The sequence below is a fragment of the Macaca nemestrina genome, chromosome 1, assembly GCF_043159975.1.
Source record: "Macaca nemestrina isolate mMacNem1 chromosome 1, mMacNem.hap1, whole genome shotgun sequence".
Lineage (NCBI taxonomy): Eukaryota > Metazoa > Chordata > Mammalia > Primates > Cercopithecidae > Macaca > Macaca nemestrina.
In genome coordinates, this window is record NC_092125.1 from 200,540,152 (window position 1) to 200,562,360 (window position 22,209).

The 22,209-nt window shown below is 39.1% G+C and overlaps 1 protein-coding gene across 5 annotated transcripts in view; it reads left to right on the forward strand.

The window, feature by feature from the left end:
• LOC105494672 (polyhomeotic homolog 2) overlaps positions 1-22,209 on the forward strand; it is a 112,209-nt gene that overhangs the window by 18,929 nt on the left and 71,071 nt on the right. The window lies entirely within an intron of this gene.

Below are 22,209 nucleotides of genomic sequence, written 5' to 3' on the forward strand. Positions count from 1 at the left end.
GGCCAACATGGTGAAACCCCACCTCTCCTAAAATACAAAAAATTATCTGGGCATGGTGGCTCACGCCTGTAGTCCCAGCTACTTGGGAGGCTGAGGCAGGGGAATCGCTGGAACCCAAGAGGTGGAAGTCACAGTGAGCCAAGATCGTGCCAGTGCACTCCAGCCTGGGCGACAGAGCAAGACTCCATCTCAAAAAGAAAAGAAAAGAAAAGAAAAAGATGATCATATGATCACCTTCTTTATTAATATGCTGATTTACATTGCTAGATTTTTTATGTTAAACTTTTCCTTAATATAACAACAACAAAAAAACAAAAACAAAAACAAAAAACAGAGATGTTCCAGTATGTTTTTCTGTGCATTTTTGGGGAACTAGCAGTATCTTAAGGTAGTTTAGAATCTCTAGGTTTATTCTCTAGTTGTCTCTCAATTTAAAGACTGTATGTTAATGATATAATAATCAACAGCAATATATCTTCTGGGAGGGAACAAATGATTATATTGAGACTTCTTGATTACTGATTTAAGTATATTTTAGAGAAATATAAACCAGTACAAGGAGAATATCATATTTATACTAACTTTCAGATTAGTTATTTCTCCCATAATTCATAGAAAAATAATTTTAATGCTTTGAGAACTTCCTTTTTAAAGAAATGAATATACTGGGTAATGAAGCTGGCTGGCTAAATAAGACATATAATTATCGAAATGTAATTCATTCCATATTTAGAAATTATTTTGAGCTAGTAGTCATAATAAATGGAAGTCTCCAGGTAAAGAAAGACTTGGTTCTTCATGGGGGGATAAACAAAACAAGGACCTCCATAGTTGGTGCCTTTATTTATCATTCTTGCTATTTAACTGTGACCATAATATAATGTTTGTTCTCTTTATATAAAGGAAGGTTTTTGTTGTTTGTTACTATTTCCAGTCCTGTTTAATTATAATGGCTACTATTTTTGTAAAGAAGGTATTTTAAAATCAATGTTTAAATGTAGTAAAAATGATTCATTCCCCCAATGCCAGTTCCAGTCCTACAAATGGAAATAGCACTGAGGAGGACATCAGCTGATTTAATCTTCCATTAAGGTTTTATTTGCATAGCCCTTGATCCCTAAAGGCTTAGTCTGCCCATTGCCTCAACAAACCCTTTGTACAAATAAAATTGAATCAAGCAGATGAGTGAGTAAGTGTGTCTGGATAGCAGCCCTGGAATATCACTACCCTTCTCATGTGCAAAGCTACATTTCCCAGCCCTTTCTGCATACACACAGGCTGTGGGGTCAAACCCGATTAGGTGCTCTCATCAACTCTTTTACAGGATTGGCCTTTTCAGCTTCAAGAAGCAGCATGACCTGTTCCATTCAGCGACTGTTCTTAGCCCATTCTTTAGCTCTGTCTGTTACGTTCCCATGGAGTGAGGCTCTGGCTTCTCCTGCACATGCTCCCTGAGAGAGTCATTCACAAAGACAATCTGCTCTCCAAGGAAAAGCAGCAAAGCCAGCTGAGGAAAGAGATGATGGATCATGCCAACCAGAGGGGAAGAGTAAGGCATATTAAAAATGACATCAGTGCAGTAATCCCACAGGGATTAATACAAATTGAACTGGTATGTTTTTCCTGGAAATTCCAGCTCATTCCAGGCATTCATTTTTTCCATAAAGGAGTAGGGGTAGGTTTGATTCTCTCCATGTGACAAGCAATTCAGCAGCAGAGGCAATTAAGCCTTATTGACTGGCACTATACAAAACTACTAAATATTCAGCAAACAGACCTTCCAGAGAAAATACAGGAGGTCATTATAGTAATAGTTTCCCCTTTGGCTATTCTTTCCAAATATATTTATTTAGTTTGGGTGTGAGAGAATATAATGCCTATAAGGATAGTTTAAAATGGCAGGAAACAATCACATTTTAAGTATGTGACATTCTGTTAGCATTATGTGAATAAATTTCTGCCTCTTTGCAATGAGTTCAGTTCACCAAATATATATTATGAGCCACCTACCCAATGATGGATGAATGTTACTCTTCTAGCTGGCCGAAAACCTATGTATGGACCAAGTGGGACAGACTATAGAACTGGAAGAATGTGGACTTCTGTGCTAACCGGTGATAGATAGGTTGGGCCTGGAAAGGGCTGGTCTGAGGTCGCCTATTAGATATAAAGGAACTCTAGTTTATTTTTTAAGTATGAATGTTATTTTTATTACAAAAGTATATATTTTCATTATAGAAGATTTGGGGTAGAGGAATAAGCACAGTCAAGAAAAAAACCTGTTATCCTAGCACCCCAAAGTAATGCTGTTAACGTTTTGTTTTATATCCTAGTTTTTTAAGTTTATGAGTGCATACATTTTCTTATTTTAAAAAAGATCTTGTCTTACTCTTTCATAAACTGATTTTATCACCTCACTATGAACCTTTTTGTGTCATTAAATATGATATTCTATTTTATGAAAGTATAATTACTAACCCTTACCAATGGGATTTTAAATCTTTAATTTCCCCTCTTGTAATGACCATTTGGGTAGCTAAATCTCTGTGAACCCCTGGGATTATTTTTAAGATACATTCATAAACATGGAATTACTGGGTTAAAACCTGTATAAAATACTATGGCTCTAGATGTATATTTTTAAAACATACCCCAATTTATATGTCTTTCAGCAGTGAGTATGTGAGAAAATTTGACTTCTAAGCTACTCATGATTGAACAATATCAAACTCTATATTTGTATTTATTTACTTGTATATTCTTGCACTCTGATTAAATTCTCAAGCTTGATGTAAAGTAGTTATCATTGTTCTCAGTATTCAACTAGTGGTCTACAACAAGTATGTAGGAGATGGGGGAAGAGATGAATTCCTGAGAGTCTGGTTCTCTCCTGGGGCTCTTAAGCCCTGGGATGGTAACAAGGAAGTCAAGAAGACTGGCATTTTATCTTTTTGTCCCAAGTCCTAGATAAAGGATGAGAGATGTACTTAAAACCTCCTAAAAACAACCAAGCGTGGTGGCTCATGCTTGTAATCCCAGCACTTTGGGAGGCCAAGGCAGGTGGATCACAAGGTCAGGAGTTTGAGACCAGCCTGGCCAACATGGTGAAACCCCGTCTCTACTAAAAATACAAAAAAACTTAGCCAGTGGCACATGCCTGTAGTTCCAGGCTACTCAGGAGGCTGAGGCAGGAGAATCACTTGAACCTGGGAGGTGGAGGTTGCAGTGAGTCGAGATCGTGCCACTGCAGTCCAGCCTGAGCAACACAGCAAGACTTCATCTCAAAACAAAAACAAAACAAAAAGAAACCTACTAAAAACAGAAAGGGTATCTAATCTTCAAGAGCTTACTGTCTAGTCAGGAGAAAGAACATACATCCACATGAAGCAAACTAGTGCAAATAAATTCATACAATTCAAACTATTTTCTTATTGGTTAATGATTTAAATATGTTATTCTTTTTGCTTGTAAACAGATTCTGACGTGATGTGACAAAAATAGACTAACGGATTCACTCCCTCTCCAGCTTTCCATCACACTTAATCCAGAAACTTTCACTTCCAGTAATGGCGAGCTAGGTAATTAGGATGACAAGCATTATTCACATAATGCTAACAGAATGTCACATACTTAAAATGTGATTGTCTTCTACTATTTTAAACTGTCCTTATAGGCATTATATTATCTCTCACAACTTAAAAAACAGAGAAATAAATTTTTTAAATTTTCTTACATGTTCTAAAAAGCTAACAAAATAATAAAATAGGCTTGGGCCAAAATCTAGGGTAAAACAAGAACCCACAGAGGTAAACTCACCATTCAAAGCCTCTTTCTCCCTGCTCACACCTTGTTTGTGCTCTGGACCCACATGATCAGGGACAGGCCAGAAACCTGACCACAGAAAACACCAATATCAGGAATGCCATCTCCTGAGAAAGCTAACCTGATGACTACTTCATTGTATTTAACTTCATCTATTTCTATGAAACACATTGATTGTACCATTTTTTTAAAGTGTTCATATTATTAGGTATATAAATTTGCTTCCATTGTTTTTAAATAAAAATACTCTCTCTTAGAATAATGAATTTGAAAAGTACCTCTCTTTCTCTGAAGGCATTTACTAGTCTGAATGAAATATCTGTGTAGTCAGGCTGAGTTTTTGGTAGTCTTATAGGGGAAGGAAGACAGGAATCAAAGCTGAGAGCCTGCCCAGGGTAAGAAATCTGATAAACCACTTCCCTGTTTAATCCAGGAATCTCAAGCACTCCATCTTCAAAGTAAGAGTGAACTAGAAGTAAACCATTACTGGAGCAGCTCAAGTTTGTGTCACTCAGGTAGTCCAGGGAACCTCAAACTTTTGACATAGATAGACTAGGATGGTTCCATACTAGTAGTGTCTTCTGGTGCTTGACAGAAGCAAAGAAAAATCATTTCTAGAGAATGGTGCCATTATCTTAGGATATTTATTAACCTTGAAAATATTTATTTTCTAGTATAATGACCAACAGTCAAAGATAACACTTTCACAAAATAACAAGATACCCTGAGTAGTAAACAGCAGAAACAACACAGAGTCCCACTGAAACTTCAGAAATTGCAATCATTAGATAGACTGTAAAGTAACTATCCTATGTATAAAGAGATTTTTTAATGAACTTGAAAATATCTGCAAGAAGAGAGTCTATAAAAAGTATTGTAACAGATTATTTTAAAACTAAATAGAACTTACAAAAGTGAAAAATATAACAATCAAAATTATGAACTCAGTGAATGTATTAATCAGTAGATCATACGCAGCTGAGGTCAGAACTGAAAGATGAGTCTGAAGAAATCATCCAGAGTGTAGCAGAGAAGAGGAAATGATGATAGGAAAAGATAGGGTAAGAGACATGGAGGTAGAGTAAGAATACCTACTAATATACCGTTATGAAAGTCCCAGAAGATAAGGAAAGAGAGTTTTGGTACAGAGGCATATTAGAAGAGATGATAGCAGAGAATTTTCCTTAATTGATATAAAACACCAATCCACAGATTAAAGAAGCCTAATAAATTTATTATTCTGATAAGTAGACCCAGGCAGAAGGGCAGAAGGAAAATTTATCTCAGATGGGTATCCCAAAAGGAAAATTAAAGGCATTTTGAGGCAAACAAAAACAAGAGTTTGCCTCTATTACATCAAATGTAAATGGACTAACTGTTCCCATTAAAAGACAAAGATTGTCATACTGGATAAAATAATACTAAAACTCTCTGCTGTTTGTAGAAGACACACCTGAAATATGTCAGTAAGTTTTCAACTGTGGGTGATTTTGCCCTCAAGAAGATATTTAACTGTGTCTGGACTTATTTTTGGTTATCATAACCTGGGCAAGTGCCATTGTAAACTACAACGCATAGAACTGCACCCCCCCGCCCCACACACACAAGGAATTACCTGGCCCAAATATCATGGTTGGAGAAACCCTGATATAAGTAAACAGAAAAGTTAAAAGTGAAAAGAAATGAAAAGGTAGTAAAGAAAATATATACCAAAAGTAAGCCCAATTGCTACATTAATTATAGACAAAATTATAATGACTCAGAAAATACTTCTGGAAATAAAAGGGATTACTTCAAAATAATAAATGTCTACTTGCAAGGAAAATCTAAGAATATTAAATTTATATTCATCGAATAAAATGGCCTCAAAATACTTAAAGCAAAAATTCCACAACTCTAAGGAAAAACACAAATTCATTATCAAGGTGTTTTATATTTACATTCTTCTCTCAGCATTTGATATAAAAAGCAGGCAAAAAGCCCCAGTAAGAACATGTAAGATTTGAATAACACAATTGTCAAATTTCACCTAGGAACATATATATAGCACTGTACTTAACAACTGCAGAATATATATTATTTTCAAGCATACCTGGAAGGAACATTTATAAAAGTTGACTCTGGCTGGGCACGGTGGCTCACGCCTGTAATCCCAGTACTTTGGGAGGCTGAGGCGGGTGGATCACGAGGTCAAGAGATCGAGACCACCCTGGCTAACACGGTGAAACCCCGTCTCTACTAAAAATACAAAAAATTAGCTGGGCGTGGTGGCAGGCGCCTGTAGTCCCAGCTACTCGGGAGGCTGAGGCAGGAGAATGGTGTGAACCCAGGAAGCGGAGCTTGCAGTGAGCCGAGATGGCGCCATTGCACTCCAGCCTGGGCAACAGAGCGAGACTCCATCTCAAAAAAAAAAAAAGTTGATTCTATACTGTTTCACAGAGCTAGTGTCAACAATTTCATAGGATTAAAACCCCACATAATTATGCTGTCTGACCACAGTATATTGTTAGCATTCAATAAGAAAAAGATGACTGGAAATACCAATATTTGGAAATTAAGCAGTACACATATATAATCCATCACAGTAGAAATTAGAAAATATTCCTGACTGATCATGAAAAATACTATATATAAACTTTTCAGTAAATAATTCGTCTATCTCAAGAAGTTAGGGGAAAAAAACAGCAAATTAAATCTGAAGAAAGTAGAAGGAAAGAAATAATAAGAAAAGTACAGGAATTAATGAAATAGAAAACACTTACAGAGAGGATATGCAAAGCCAAAAGGTGATTCTTTTTAAAGACTGGTAAGACTACTGCCAGGTTCAGTGGTTCACACTTGTAATCCCAGCACTTTGGGAAACTGAGGCAGGTGGCTCACTTGAGGCTAGGAGTTCAAGATCTACCTGGCCAACATGGCGAAACCCTGTCTCTACTAAAAATACAAAAATTAGCCAGGCATGGTGGTGCATACCTGTAGTCCCAGCTACTTGGGAGGCTGAGGCACAAGAATTGCTTGAACCCAGGAGGTGGAGGTTGCAGCAAGCCAAGATTGCACCACTGCACTCCAGCCTGGGCAACACAAAGCGAGACTCTGTCTCCAAAAAAAGGAAAAAAAGAAAAACGGAAAGACTATAAATCCTTATAAAGACTGATTGAGGAGAAAAGAGAAAGACACAGATAAAATCAGGAATGAAAAGGAAGACATCACTGCAGATCCTAGAGATATTATAAAGAATACTTTTTAAAATAAATGAACTTCTTACTCTGGGTAAACAAAGCCCTGTCTCATCTAATTTGTACATTCATCTCATTTTATATGGTTTTCGCTCTTGTCTACTGTGCAGCCATTAAATATGCCAAGTTTGTTTCTCTCATAGGGTCTTCATTACCAACTAATGCAAAGTAAGGCAATGACTGTCTCCTTGTCTCAGATTTAAATATAACCTCCTCAGAAAGGCCTTTCCTGACCACTCAATCTAAGGTAGCCACCTGATATTCTTCATACCATTCAGTTTTAACTCCTTAATGAGCTCATGCTATTTACTTCGTAATTGTTTGCTCCCCACTCCAGATATAAAACACATCAGAGTAGGAACCTTATCTTGCTCATCACTCTATCCCAGAGTGCTCGATAAATATTTGTTGATTGAAGTACAGTCTTCTGATTCAGTCACAGAGAGGTGGGCCTTGAGGGAAATAAGGAAAAACATAGAAACAGGAAATAAATAAAAATCAGAAACAATTTAAGATCCTATTGTGTGCAAAAGTGAAGTGGAAAGAAGAGACAAGAAAATACATAAAGGGATTAAAAGAAAGAGAGAAAAATAATTAGATAGTACTGCCGTTATGTTTTGGAAAAACTCTTAATTAGAAGGAAAAGAACTAACTTTATTAAGCTACCTCAGTGTAGGAAAACTAAATTACCAGATGATGTGGGTTTTTTTTTTTTTTTGGAAAGATGTTATTTCAATTTACAGTCATCACCAAAATTATTTTCCTCATTTTCAGCCTTTTCCTAGGAAGAAAAGAAAGTGAGTTATTTTATTCTATAGAAGGAAAAACAAAAGCCTATTTGTTTTAATCAAGTAAAATTGTCAAAGATGACTGGCAGCGCCATTCACTGAGAAGGAATATTAGGAGAAGTGTTTTGCAGGGAAAGCATGAGTTTCAATTTTAACAGGTTAAAATTTAGATATTTTGAAATATCCAAGTAGAGGTGTTGACAAGATAATGGGATACGTCACTCAGAGGAGAGGTCTGAGCTGGAGATCTAAATCTTTGATGTATGGATGGTAATTGAAGCCATAGGCATAGATGTGAGTGTCTAGAGAGAAAGAACAGCATATGAAAAAAATGGGGTTTTGTGGATGTATCTTAAGGAGCTCCAATATTTAATGGTTAGGTGGTAGGAGACAAGCCTTTGAAGGAGACTGAGAAGGAATGGTCAGGAGAATACGGTTTCATGAAAGCCAAGGGAATTTACTGTTTCAAGGAGAAGAATGGTCAGCAGTGTTGAATGCTGCTGAGGCACCAAAGAAAATGAGAATTGAAAATGTTTATTACCTTTAGTGACATTGAAGTCTTTGACCTCAGTGAAAGTAATTTTAGCAGAGTGGAGATGGAATCTGAGTCATTTTAACATCCACAGTACCTTTCTGTAGAGTAGATATTTGATATGATTTTTCATTTGCTTTACCATGAAATGTATAATTATGCAGAGTAATGTATAATGTATATGTAGTATTTGAAGAAAAAAGTGAACAACATTTATCCATAACCCAAGTTAGGAAACAGAACTTTAGAAGACACCCATATGCTCCTCCCTGTTTGCATCTACCTTCTTCATCTGCCCAGATGTACCACACTTACTATTGTAATAAGTTTTCCCACCAAGTGCGGTGGCTCACGCCTGTAATCCCAACACTTTGGGAGGCCAAGGCCGGTGGATCACAAGGTCAACAGATCAAGACCATCCTGGCCAACGTGGTGAAATTCCATCTCTACTAAAAATACAAAAATTAGCTGGGCGTAGTCGTGGGTGTCTGTAGTCCCGGCTACGCGGGAGGCTGAGGCAGGGTAATCACTTGAACCTGGGAGATGGAAGTTACAGTGAGCCAAGATTGCGCCACTGCACTCCAGCCTGGTGACAAAGCAAGACTCCATCTCACAAAAAAAAAAAAAAAAAAAAAAGTGGGCCGGGCACAGTGGCTCACACCTGTAATCCCAGCACTTGGGAGGCCGAGGCAGATGGATCACGAGGTCAGGAGATCAAGACCATCCTGGCTAACACAGTGAAACCCCGTCTCTACTAAAAATACAAAAAAAAAAAAAAAAAAAAAAAAAAGTGCCGGGCGTGGTGGCAGGCGCCTGTAGTCCCAGCTACTCGGGAGGCTGACTGAGGCAGGAGAATGGCGTGAACCTGGGAGGCGGAGCTTGCAGTGAGCAAAGATCGCACCACTGCACTCCAGCCTGGGCCACGGGAGCAAGACTCCATCTCAAAAACAACAACAACAAAAAAGTTTTCCCTTGCTTTTCTTTTATAGTTTTACCACATATGAGTGATTTCCTAAACAATATACTGTTATTTTTGCAATATACGTTTTTAGTTTTAACTGGTTTTGAACTCTGTATAAATGGAATTATATTGTATTCATTCAGAGTCTTGCTTCTTTTGTTCAACATTATCTTTCTGAGATTTGTCTGTGTTGACACCTGAGATTGTATGTCATTTTCATTGTTGTATAGTATTCCATTGAATTAACATGCCATAATGTACTTTTACAGTCTGCTTTTGATTGGTATTTGGGTCATTTCCAATTTTTTGGTTTTTTGCTTTAAAAAGCAATTCCACCATGAACATCATTATCATGTCATCTTATGAATATGTGCAAGAGTTTGTCTAAGATAGGTGTATAGATAAGAATATAATTGCTAGGCTGTACTGTATGGGTATGTTCAACTCTACTGTGAAATACCAAACTGTTTTCTAAAGCAATTGAATCATTTTTTACTCCTACCCATTCCATATGAACATTACCATTGTTCCATATCCTCCCCAGTGTTTGATATTGTCAGTCTCTAGAATTGTTGCCAATTTCATGAGTATGAAATTTTATCCTATTGTAGCTTTAGTTTGCATTTTCTTGATTATTAATAAAGTGAAGTTTTTAAATGTCTATTGGACATGTAGGATTTCACAAAAGAGAAAATTCAATTCAAGTGTGATGCCCATTTTTCTGTTTTATCTTTTGCTTTTGAGTTACAGGTATTTTAAAAATATTTTTGATGCAAATTCTCTTTTTGTTATGTGTGACAGAAATATTTTTTCTCAGGGTAAGACTTGTTATTATGCCTTTGATGAACATAAATTTTTTCTTTTAATGCAGTCAAAATTATCAGTCTTGTTTAAAATATCCTTTCCTACTCTTAAAGTCATTGTTTTCTCCTACATTTTCTTCTAAAAGTCTTGTATTTTTGTCTATTCCTCTTAAATATTTAGTCTACTTTAACTTGGCGGGGGGGTTGCTGTGAGGTGGGAGATTAGTTTCATTTTTCTATGTGGATGCCTGGTTTTCCCATACTATTTAATGAGATGTCCAGTCCTTCCCTACTGACCTGATAAACCCATCTGTCATGTAACAAGTGTTCATAAATGTGTAGGTCTATTTTGGGAACCTCTGTTTGGTTCCGTTAAGTGGTAAATGTTTAGCAACTAGCTCTTCCCACTCCTTTCCCATACACAAAAAGCCCTGATTTGTAGTATTTGCTGATTTCCATGGTATAAATACTCCCACAATGACCAGTTGCAAGCTTCCAATTTGGTATCACTAAATGCAGAGCTGGTAAGAGGTGCTAACAGTTAGAGGTCAAGAACAGGGTCTATCCCAAAGACAGTGCTAATGCCAAACTTTCTTAACTAGTAGAGCTTGATATCAGGGCAATTCTCACATTGTCTTCTTTAGGGGTGATCTGCCTATTCTTGGTCTTTTGCATTTCCATATATATTTTAGAATTAACTTATAAAACCTCTTTTAAAACATTTTTGGGATTTTTTTTTAATTACACTTAATCTATAGATTGATTTGGGAAGAAATAACATTTCTATAATACGGAGTTTTCCAAACCATAAACATAGTATATCTCTCCATTTATTTAGGTCTTCTAAAATGTCTTTAAATTTGTATGATTTTCCCCATAAGTGTCTTGTGCATCTTTTGTTAGTTATATTCCTGGATACTTCATCCTTTTTTATTTCTTTTTTCTTTTTTTTTTTGAGACGGAGTCTCACTTTGTCGCCCAGGTTGGCGTACAGTGGCACAGTCTCAGCTCACTGCAAACTCTGCCTCCTGGGTTCACGTCATTCTCCCGCCTCAGCCTCCTGAGTAGCTGAGACTACAGGCACCTGCCACCATGCCCGGCTAATTTTTTGTATTTTTAGTAGAGATGGGGTTTCACCATATTAGCCAGGATGGTCTTGATCTCCTGATCTCGTGATCCACCCGCCTTGGCCTCCCAAAGTGCCGGGATTACAGGCATGAGCCACTGCGCCAGGCTATACTTCATCCTTTTTATTGCATAGCTTTTTGTTTGTTTGTTTGTTTCCTAAGAGACAGAATCTCACTCTGCCATATAGGCTGGAGTGCAATGATGTGAGATGTGAGCATAGCTTACTGCAGCCTCTAATTCCTGGGCTCGCTCAATCCTCCCCCCTCAGCCACCCAAGTAGTTGGGACTACAGGTGTCAGCCACCACACCTAGCTAAAGTTCTTAAAAAAAATTCATTAGAGACAGGGTCCTGTTACGCTGCTCAGGCTGGTCTCAATCCCCTGGCCTCAAGCGATGCTCCCACTTCAGCCTCCCAAGTAGCTGAGAATGCAGGTGTGAGCCACCACACCTGGCCACAGTGTAGTTTTCAAAATTTCATTTTAACTCTTTATTGCTAATACATAGAAATACATTTGGTTTTTACATATTGACTTTGTAGCCAGAAATTTGTAAAACTCTTATTAGTTCTAATCATTTAACTGTAAATCTAATCAGAATATATTTGTATATAAATTATGTAATTTGCAAATAATGACAATTTGTTTCTTCTTTCCCTATGTTTTTACTTTATCCACTCGAATTCTTTTTCTTGCCCTACTGTGATAGCTAGGATTTCCATTACAACATTAATGCAGTGGAGATAGCAGGTACCCTGTCAGTTTTCACCATAAAGTATAGCATCTTATCACATATTTGAAAAGAATATTGAGGGTTAAATTAGGTTGTATGGACTAGAAAAGCTATAGGTGTCTTTGCAGAAGAGACCTATAGTTAAGGAAGGCTCTTGGTTAAAATCTTGAAATCCAGACTGAATAGACTTTGCACAAATAAGAAAAGCCATGCCAGGGCAGGAGAAGGGGAATAGCAAGAAAAAAGTCAGGAATGAGCATGACATATGGGTGGCAGTGTAAGAAAGCTTAGTGTCCATTTTGATGAAATCAGCAAATCCTATCAGCTCAATCTTCAAAATACATTTAGAATCAGACAACTTCTTACTACCTTTATCACAGCACCCTAGTTCAAACTAACATATCTCTTGCCTATCTAGATAAAGTATCCAGATTGTTGCAAAAGCCTCCCAAGTCTGCCTCAGCTCTCCCTTCTACAGCGTCTTCTCCATGTATCTCTGTGATACTCCATGTCATATCATCCAGAGTGATACTTTAAAAAAGGAAGTTAGTTGATGTCACCCCTTTACTCCCAACCCTCTAACAGCTTTCCATCTCACATGGAGGAAAGCTGAAGTCCCTATAGTGGCCCACAAGACCCTACATCAGGGTTTCTCAACCTTGATACTATTGACATTTGGGGCCAGTTAACTTTATTGTCGGAGTGGGGGGCGGGGGGCGGTGCCCTGTGCATTGCAGGATGTTTAACAGCATTATAGGCCTCCACCTACTCGTTTCTATGGCATGCCACCCCTAGCTGTGACAATCAAAAATGTCTCCAGATATTGCCAAATGTCCCTTAGGAGGTAAAACTGCCCTCAGTTGAGAATCACTGGCCCGCATGATGCAATCTGCACCATACCCCATTCAACCCGACTTCAGTCATACTGGGGTCTTTACTATTCTTTGAACACATGAAACATGTTCCCACCTCAGGGCCTTTATAGCTCTTCTTTTCTTTGCCTGGCATGCACTTGGCCCAAATAGCTACATGGCTCACTCCCTCATTTCTTTCAGGTTTCTGCCCCAAGGTTTCTTACTGGAGAGTCATTCGATGACTACCCTATATAATAGCAACCTCTCCTACCATGCCAGCACCCTGTCCCCTTGGCCCTGCTTTACTGTTCTTCAAAGCATTTAACACACCTGATATTCATTTTCTGTCTCCCCCAACTAGAATGTAAATGCCACAAGGAAGGGACTTGGTCTGTTTTGTTCACTGCTGTATCCCTAGTGTCAAGAACGGCGCCTGGCACATGGTTGATGTGCAATGCATTGTTGAATGAATGAACAGGAATGGTGGATAAGTGGAGCCAATTAGAGAGCAGTGACTATCACACTAAGTTGCATGAATCTTTTCTAAAAAGTTAACCATTAAGGTCTTTAATTAAGGGAATGGACTATAAAACCAGCGTTATAGAAAGATTAAACTGGTGGAGTTGGGAATGATGAGTTAGAGGGAAAGTGACACCAGAAAGAAGGAAAACCTATTAGAAGGCCATTGCATTTACTCAGCCACATTACGATGAGGGCCTAGTGGTAGCAATCAGGATGCCCAAGATTGGAGAGAATATGTATTGTACAAGTAGCTGCCAGATGCATGAAGAGCCATGACATGACTTAAACTCCATTCAGGCAGATACACATTACCCACGCCACATTTCCTGACACACTCCACATCCTGCAGATGGCCCAGCCTTTACAGACCTCCTGCTCAGACGGCTACTGTGACATCTGCACATGTTCTTCCCATGTTTCTGCAGCTTTGTTCCATCCCACATGTGGCCATTGGGAAAGTTTTCCTCAAAAAAAAAAGTGATCATCCTTGGATACAATTAACAGTATCACCACCTGTCAATGGCTTTACCTCCTTCCTGTTGTTACAAAGCCATTTTTAAAATCTAAAGTAATTAGCAGTATGCATTAATTTACGGTTAAAAGGAAACAAAGGGCCTCTAAAAAGTGGGATCATATCACTCACTTATTTCAATAAACAAATCAGTCACTCGTTTCTATAAACAAACCCACAGTATTTCTGTGTTACACTTTAAATCTAGAACTGGGGGAGTCTCTGAGCCTCATCTGGCTCAGGAGGCTTCCCAAAAAAACAAAAAAATAAATCTAGAACTAGGCTTGGCCTTCAAGATTCAGTAACAGTTTTTTGAAGCCCAACCCTAGTTCTAGATTTAGTTTTTATTTCTCCCTCATTCTTTCAACTCCCATTCTCTCACTATGCTAAGGAAATAGTGTCATTTAGGAATACCACTATTAAAGTGCACATTCACCACTGCCACCCCCACCACACAAATAAGATGGATATTATTTATTTATTTATTTATTTAGGGGCAGAGTCTTGCTCTGTTGCCCAGGCTGGAGTGCAGTGGTGCAACCTCGGTTCACTGCAACCTCCACCTCCCAGGTTCAAGCAATTCTCCTGCCTCAGCCTCCTGAGTAGCCAGGACAACAGGCGCCCGCCACCACACCCAGCTAATTTTTTGTATTTTTAGTAGAGACGGAGTTTCACTGTGTTAGCCAGGATGGTCTGGATCTCCTGACCTTATGATTCGCCCACCTCGGCCTCCCAAAGTGCTAGGATTACAGATGTGAGCTACCACACCTGGTCCAAGATGGATATAATTTTTATATTACAAAAATATTTATAATTGCACTGGAATCTGTTAACCTTCAGACAATTCCTTTAATGCTTTTATTTATTTATTTATTTATTTATTTATTATTTTTTAATGTAGACAAGAATGAGATGATGATGCACTGACATACCTCCTTTTTTACTAACACAAAGGGCAGCTATCTGAAGCACATTTTTCCAACATGGATCTTTTCAGTTAATAATGTACCTCAGAGATCTTTCCTGTCAACATGTACAATTCTTACTCTTTTATGCTTTTATACTTACTATACTATTTTAACTGCTTCAGAGTATTCAGTTATGTGCATACGTACAGATGTGGATATGAATGAGTGTGTGTGATAGTGGTTAAGAGCTTGAGTTCTGGAAGCAGACTGCCTGTCCCGGAATCCTGCTCTGACACCTTCTATATGACTTTAGACCAGTATCTTAACCTCTGTGAGTCTCATTTTCCACATTTATAATAAGGTCAAAGTAGCAATGCCTATGACATGGAATTGTTGTGAAGATTAAATGAGATAATTCATGTCAGACATTAGAGCCTGGCTGCCACATAGTAAGTGCTTAATAAATGTTAACTGCTAGCATTTTCATTCTTGTCTTTGCTGCTATTATTATTCCTAGTACTGCATTACTGATAAATACTTGATTTGTTTCCAGGTTTTTGCTATAACAAACAATGCAGTGGTAAATATCCTTGTACATAGATCTTAAAATAACTTGGGGGATGTGTATCCCTGAGTGCAAACTCCTATGAACAGAATTGTTGGGTCAAAGAGTATGCAGCTAAAAATGTTGCCAAATTGCCCTCTGAAACAGATATTCCAAATTACATTCTTACCAACAGTATAAGAAGTATATTACCTTACATCAGCCCTCAGTATTATCAAATTTCTAAATGTTTACCAATCTTATACTTAGTTTGACCTGCATCTTTTTAGATATGAATGAGGTTAAACATCCTTTTATAGGTTTATCACTTATATTTTTTTACAAAAAATAATATATATTAATAATTTTTTACAAATAATATATATTTTTTACAAATAATAATGAACTACTTGCTCATATCCTTTGCCTGTTTTCTACTAAGTTATATCTTTCTTACTGATTTCTAAGAGTCCCCAGTGCCTTGTAACTAAAAATACTGACCTATCAATTTCCAGAAATGTAGTTTCTATGGAAATTAGATATAACTGTGAATTACTTATATTCACTTGATTTTATTTTGTAAATATTTTAAAGCTCCCCCACCTCCACCGCCCCCGCCAGTCTCTTGAGCATTCCTACCTAAAGTCACTTGGGGTCAGGGATTATAACTTGTATTCCTTTATTTCCGATTGTTCCCTGTCCCTCTAGTAGCACCGGGCTTCTCTGCCAAATTCAGTGACTGGTGGAGGGGCCTTGCTATAGAAATTTCAAAAGAGTGGATTGAGTCATGGTCCTGAAACATAAGCCACACATTAGATTATGTGAAGGCCTGGAAAACAAGAAAACATGTCCAGAGGCTAAGCAGGCTCCTTCTATGCTAGGCACATCTCCAATGGCAAGATGCTTAAGTCTGTTGTAGCAAATAAGAAGACTGACCTGTTCACATGGCATCTGACAGGAAAACGTGGAGCCAAGAACTTGGAGCTTTTTGGAATCCGTTCATCTATAAATCTGTGGCTCTTTAGAACTTTTTCCAAATGGGGGCAGTGATAATGATAATGTGACTATAATGTGGCCCTTGTGAGCTCAGTGTCCAAAGTAATAATACTTCCAGCACCTTTTGTAGGGCACCTGCCGTGTGTGAGTACTATTCTAGAAATCTTACACACATCCTCTTTCTTTCTTGTAGGGTCCCTTCAAGGGTTGTTATTTCTACTTTAAAGACAAGGAAACGGTGACTCAATGTAGTACAGCACCTTGTCCTAGTCACACTCATAGTGCAGCACAGAGGTGGATCCTATTCAGGCCTGAATACCCCAGCCCCACACACTGCTTTGCTCTACTGTTCACTTTGTACATCTGTAGTAGAATTTTTTTGCATTTTGCCTTGTATATAGTTTCATTGTTCTTCCAATACTATAAAAGTCCTTGAACTCTGGAACCAGACTGCCTGTAGGCAGAAACCATGTCTTTTTCACCTACCCTCCAAGCAACAATCAGCGAGGCTATTGAGGTCGACTGGACTTGCCCCAAGAACACTTCATGGTCAATGTCTGAGTCAGGAATTGACTTTAGCCAGCTGTGCCCTCTGTTGTGAAGCCATCCTAGAAACCAGTGCCTCCCATCTGCGCGTGCTTTCTAGCTCTGAAAAAATACCAAAAAGTCCCTGGATCTACTAGAATATAGCTTTGGGAAACCAAGAATGCCTGCAACCCCTGGTTCAGCAGGTACTTCAATGCAGAGGGCCAATGTGGGCACAACTGCACTACCAGCTTCTGAATGAATGTTCTGATGGGAAGTGGGCATCCTTTCCCTTATGTTTTGTGCTAAGAATACTGTAGTGTTCAAGCCTAGATACTTTAAGATATATAGACATTTGGAAAATAAAGAAAAGGACAAATGAGAAAATAAAAATCAACAGTAACACTATCACCCAAAGCAGCCATTATTAACATTTGGTATATATCCTCTCAGCTAAGCTATACATTAAGTAACATGTACTTAACAATGGGATTATGCGTATTACATTTGTAACAAGCTTAGTGCCATTTCGATTGGTTATTCCAAATCTAGGGGAAGCCTGTTAGACAAAAGTACTCTCCTTCCTGTGGCTGTGATTTAGTGGGGCTAGAGGTAGGGTTTAAATCATAATTACACTTACTTAATGTCATTTAAAATGTTGCAAAGCACTCACATCCTACTGAGGAATCTGATAGTGCTGAAGCAAGACCAGAGTCTACATCTGTACTCCAGCCTCAGAGCCTTTCCACATTGCTTTTCAGTTTCAGGTTTCAGGAGGAAAGAGAAGCAAAAGGCAGTGCTATCATAAGCAGGGCTAGATGATCTAATGGCAGAGCCACATGGGGTCTTGGTTTTAGATGCAATCTATCTGAGGCATTCTTGTTAATATTATTTAACAATTAATTTTTAAGTATTTTTTTCATGCACAGGAAACAAAGTCCAAAAGATACAGAAGAATATACAGTGAAAAGCATGCCTCTCCCTACTCCCCGGGAGGCATCACTGTCAGCGATTTCTTGTGTATCCTTATCTGAAGCATTCTGAGTTCAAAGGGCAGGCAAGCATTTGCAGAGGTCATCAAGGGCATTTTCCTCTGTCGCATCAGTATTCTCTGCAGAGGTCATCCTGGTAACCAGGCTTCATAACCCTCTACAATATTCCAAAGGAATATCTCCTCCTTTCAAAGTGCATGGTGGATGTATCCTGAGGCAGGGTCAAAACCACCCACTGAGACCACCCCAAACAAAGAGGCAGAGCTGCTGTGCTGCCAGAGGAACAGACTTAGGAAGGCCATGGCTGAATCTGGACCAGTCTCAGAGTCAGGAGACTGAGGCCTCATCTGGTCTCTGCTATGGATGGCCTGTAAGCAAGTTACTTAACCTTTCTGCCAAGTCCCTTCCTTGTCTAACAGGGTAAGATTATAATTAAGAGGGCGGCTCAAGGCCAGGCGCGGTGGCTCATGCCTGTAATCCCACTACTTTGGGAGGCCGAGGTGGGCGGATCACAAGGTCAGGAGATTGAGACCATCCTGGCTAACACAGTGAAACCCCGTCTCTACTAAAAAAATACAAAAAATTAGCCGGGTGTGGTGGCAGGCGCCTGTAGTCCCAGCTACTCAGGAGGCTGAGGCAGGAGAATGGTGTGAACCCAGGAGACGGAGCTTGGAGTGAGCCGAGATCGCGCCACTGCAGTCCAGCCTGGGCGACACAGCAAGCAAGACTCTGTCTCAAAAAAAAAAAAAGAGGATGGCTCAAAACAATTCCTCTTAAGCTTTAATGTGCATGTGAGTGACCCAGGGGATCTCGTTACAATGCAGATTCAGATTCAGCAGATCTGGGGTGGGGCCCAAGATTCTGCATTTTCAACATGCTCCAAAGACTCAAGAAGTGGCCCTCAACTACTGGCCTGTGACCTGGTCCCAGGACTAAGCACCTGGTAATGTTTACTTCAGAGCTGAGCAGCTCCCTCTGGAGAACGCTGGCATTCAATTTCCTAAGATTTTTATTTGGCCTCTGGTGCCTGGTGATGGTGCTGCTGCCAGACCCTGTGCGGAATGCTCTGAATATATGGTTCCTCTCTTAATCCTCCCAGCTACTCAGTGAAGTAGATGTTGTGATTATCCCCATTTCACAGATGAGGAACCTAAGGCTTAGAGAGGTGAACGTGCTCAAGATTACACAGCTGATAAGAGGCAGAGCAGGCCTTCCCACAGACCATCTGATTCTAGACTTCTCGTGTTAACACTAAACCAAAGAGCGAGTGGCATTCTCCATTTCAGCCTTGAAAGTGAACACCGCAGGAAGTGCTGTACCATGGGGCCTCCTCTTGTGTCTGTGTGGGAGGCGGACACTGCTGTCCATCAGCTCAGAGTGTCTCCTCCAAAGAAACGCATCTCAGCTTGCAAATCCCATACCTCCAATTTTTGTGAAAACCCTTCAAGGATTCTGACCACAGCTCTATCAGTTATGGGGCAGTGGGGCAGGAAGCCTTCTTCCACAAGCCGCTCTCTCCCCATACGAGAGGGTTCCTTGACTGTGAACAGCACTTAGATTGTGTCAGAGGAAAGCCATGGGCTTTAACAGGCCACATCCATTTTCATTTACCTTCCGAAAGAAGATTAAGGAGAAAATTCAATTTTGCCTAATGCCTCCCCCAAATGGCTAATTTATATGCTAATTAGCAAGATAGCAATCGATGAAACTGGTAATCAATATGATATCCAAGGCAATGGTAATGAAATTCATTCTGAGATGCACTGGCAGTGGAAATGAAGCAATTATGCAGAATAAATGGGGCATCTCAGGGAATAAGGGCCCCAGATTGCACTTGACTGCATTATTTCCCCTTTTACCCCTCCCCTCAGCCTTCCGCACCCCATTAAAATCAACTGTCCATTCAGATCCTTTGAGGTACCACACGCCAGCTTCTCACTCTCCAAATACCTGATCCTGCATTAGCCCTGTGGATCTGTGGCCCACCATGGGGGAAACGGAGCTACAGAAAACAACAGGCTCTGAGAAGACTAGGGATACGAACCCTGGAGGAGAAGCAGGGGCTAAATAGGGGCTCTTAAGCCATAGATGGAGTGGTGAATTCATACTTTACTGTCACACCTACTGAGGTTGGCTTAAGGTTTTTTAATTCTAAAGCATTATAGATACCATATTGCCCAAAATTTCCACAACTGTCCTAATTTCAAATATTTTGTCCCACGAGTCCATATGTTAAATGATGTGTCCTACATAAGTCCAGTGAGAAGTAGGCCATAGCGTTTCTGTATGATTTAGCCTAGTACTAGGAAGTCTTGTTTCAATCTGGACATTTATTCCAGTGTTTCAGATATTTTGAAGGAGAGAGGAAAGGGGTGATTGCAATTATCTCTGGAGATTTAGGGGCACCATAGTATCCATTTCACACTTTTCAACTAAGATAATGGAAATTTGTCTTTTACCCCGATGTCTGCTCATTGGAATCACTGGTAATTTGTCCCCGAGTTTTCTTATGAAAAGTTCTGAACGTACCAAAAAGTTGAAATAAGTATACAGTGAATGTCACATGTATCCTATCCGGATTCTACAATTAACATTTTACCATACTTGCCTTATCATGTATCTGTCTAACTGTCCATCCCCCTATCCATCATCAGTTCATCTTTTCTTAATGCGTTTCACAATAAATTGCAGGCATCAGGATACTTCAGTCCTAAACACTTCAGTAGGTATATCATTAACTAGAGTTCAATATTTATTTATTTAGTTAGTTTTCTCTTAAGGTAAAATGTATATACAACAAAATGCACAAATTTGAAGAATGCTATTCTGTAAATTTTGATAGAGGCATACATTGATGTAGTACAAATCCCTATCAACATCACCACAGAAATTCCCTCTTCCCCTTTCCCTGCCATTCCCCACCCCTTACCCCACAGAGGCAACCACTGCTCTGATTTTTTTCTATCATAGATTAACTTTATTCTGAGAACTCCGTATAAGTAGAACCATACAGTATGTACCCTTGTATAAGGCTTCTTTTATTCAGCATAGTATTTTTAAATTCATCCATGTTGTTGTACATATTAATATTTTATTTCTCTTTATTGATGAATAGCATTCCATTGTGTGGATATACCACAGATTTGGGGGCTATTATGAATAAAGCTGCTATGAACGTATTTGTACAAGACTTTTTATGAACATATGTTTTCATTTTGCTTGAGTGAATTCCTAAGGATGGAATTTCTGGGTTATAGGGTAGATTAATGTTTAGTTTTCTAAGAAATTGCCAGACTGATTTCCAAAGTGGTTGTGCTATTCCTGGGAAGTGGTTTAAAACTGCTGTTTCGTCTGGGCGTGATGGCTCATGCCTATAATCCCAACACTTTGGGAGGCCAAGGCAGAAGAATCACTTGGATCCAGTAGTTCAAGACCAGCCTGGGCAGGGAAGCAAAATGCTATCTCTACAAAAAAATTTAAAAATTAGTCAGGTGCAGTGGTGTGTGCCTGTACTTCGGAGGCTGAGGCAGGAGAATCACCTGAGCCTAGGAGTTCCAGGCTGCAGTGAGCCATAACTGTACCACAACTGTACCACTGTACTCCAGCCTAGGTGACAGAGTGAGACCTTGTCTCAAAAAAAAATAATAAAATAAAAACATTGCCTCTCTGCTCCCCCTACCAAAAAATTCTTAGTTAATTACTTGATCAGGAGTGGGGCCCAGGCATTGGTGTTTCCGACGTGCACTGCTGTGGTTCTGATTTGCAGCTGGAGGAGAAAGTCACTGAAGGTTTAACATTTAACTCTAGTTTAAAGACCTTTTGGTGCCTATGATAAGTGCAAAATATTGACTTTTTTTTTTTGGTTTTTTTTTGTTGTTGTTTTTTTTTTACTTTGAAAACTGGCTTTCTGTTGCTGTTCCCGTTTTTCCTTTACTGTTTTTTTTTTTTTTTCTTTCACTGCTATAAAGACTTGTTGGTGTTTTTGGATTATTTGGACATCGGAATCCACATAAGTCAAAAGATCTGCTTTTTAATCCCAGTTTTGCCACTTTGTAACTGTATAAGTTTGAGCAAGTTACTCATCAGTGTCCTTTTCTGTAAAATATGGTTTCTATTAGGTATTCCAAGGCTATGAAGATAAAAGCACCTGACTCAAAAATTTTCTGAAATTTACTATAGGACGGGAGTGGAAATAGCGTTATCCATTGCCCTCCCCAACCCCCAGGATACATGAGATTCCTTAACTCTGCCTTTCTGAACAAAGGCAGATTGACAGTTCTTTTCTTTGGTTTCATAATATGGTTCTGGATGTGAGGCCATGAATGTCAGAGGTTGGAGAGCTGTCACCACTTCCTGTA